The following is a 1930-nucleotide window of genomic DNA, read 5'->3' on the forward strand; positions in this document are numbered from 1 at the left end:
GATATTGCTCATAAATTTATAACTGTGATTTGCTACATTTAAAATCATTTTGTGCATATAAAACCTGTGAACTCACCAACTCTTGTAGTTGACACTTGTTTGACATGCTTTTTCAGGGTAAGAAAGACTCATTGTGACACTTATTAGAAGCCGTGTCACATTTATCGCTTTCAAAATTTCTTTTATGTTTATTTTCCAAAATTTGTATTTGGGATTGTAAATTTTGGGTTTGATGTATTTATGTTTTAAATTGTATGGTTGTGTTATTTATACACTATTGCTATGAGACTCTACCTGCCATACCTCGCGTTTCCGCTTTAGCGAGGTGTGACAGAAGGTTCTTTGGTATGAGTGTTGTCTTCTTGAAGTATTGCTGTCTCTGATAGATTTACAATGCAAGTTCTTCAGCGATCACTGAACATACTCAGTGATGATCGTTGGAACTGAAAATACAGAAACATAAATACAACGTGAAAGAGAAAAGGGATTATCATCAAATCACTGAGAGAGAGGATCAACAATATATATATATATATATATATATATATATATATTAAAATGGACGAGATCACCACCTGTGACCCTCATTCTCCATCGATGTCCAGAACATGTTTCCTCTCAGGTGCGACAATTTACACTGACCCCTTTGCCCCACATTGTCCGACATCATTCTCCTTCCATTTCCAGCCCCCGGCTGTCGATGTTTCTTATTCTCTGCGCATCTCCAACCGCCGGCCACCATCACCTCAACTTTCACCTTCACCGGTCTGACTCCCCCATGTTGAACAACCCAGATCAGTTTCATTTTTTCATATCCCTGGAGATCTGGTTTCTTGTTGGTCTCGTGAAGGTCTACAAGAAGAGACACAGTTTGTAGAAGGAGGAGGATGAATACAAACACAGTATTTTCAAGTTTAAAATATATATTGATAGAGAAGATCAATACAGATTTACAAGATTGTTTGCAGAAAGATAAGGTAATAAAAACTTATCTAAAAAATATTTGGTTACACACAAAGTTTTAGCAAATACAAGAAAAGAAATTGTTGTAAAGAAGATATTTTACTTAAGCTAGAAAATGCTTGAAGTAAGAATTAGGGTTAGAGAGTAAGTTGCGCGCACTTTGCATGGAGAAGAAACACTTCTATTTATACCCAGTGCATTAAATGAACATTTAATGCAATATGGTTGGGTTAGAGTGCGTGTTAAGCCTTAAGAGGAAGGCTTGTTTTTTGCTACAGTGAATAGTACAAAAAGCACTATTCATGAGTAGACATCCTTACTTAAAGTTGGTGGACAAAGAGTCGACTAGTCAGCTCCGTACCTAACTTTCATAAGGGTATGGGTTTTGTCCTTTGCGTGCATAAGGACAAGACAACAATAATTGTGTTAAGAAAGCTCCCTTTGATCGCTGAATGCTATAATGACCTGAAGGTCTCATCATCATTCGTTGAAGCTTGAGCAGTCTTCACACATATATAGACAGGCTTGTAATCACTGAGTACCGCTTCAGATCACGTACTCGTCGGTCTCTAATCTTCAGTTTCAGTCTTGGACGTTTGCTGAAGGTTCTTTGGTGTGAGTGTTGTCTTCTTGAAGTATTGCTGTCTCAGATAGATTTACAATGCAAGTTCTTCAGCTATCACTGAACATACTCAGTTAAGATCGCTGAAACTAAAAATACAGAAACATAAATACAACGTATAAGTAAAAGGGATTATCATCAAATCACTTGAGAGAGAGGATCAACAATCTCCCCTATTTGATGATAACAAGATAACATAAAGAATGTTATCTTATCAAATAATAATAAGGAATAGTTACATACAAAGTGCATGTCCCTTTTTACTATTTTGGGATCTTTTTCAGTTTGGTCCGTCTCAGCGTGGGAAATTTTTTTTAAGTTATATTCTAAGAAAATTTACAAGTA

Source organism: Cynara cardunculus (genome assembly GCF_001531365.2).
Source record: "Cynara cardunculus var. scolymus isolate 2C chromosome LG 1, CcrdV1, whole genome shotgun sequence".
Taxonomy (NCBI): Eukaryota; Viridiplantae; Streptophyta; class Magnoliopsida; order Asterales; family Asteraceae; genus Cynara; species Cynara cardunculus.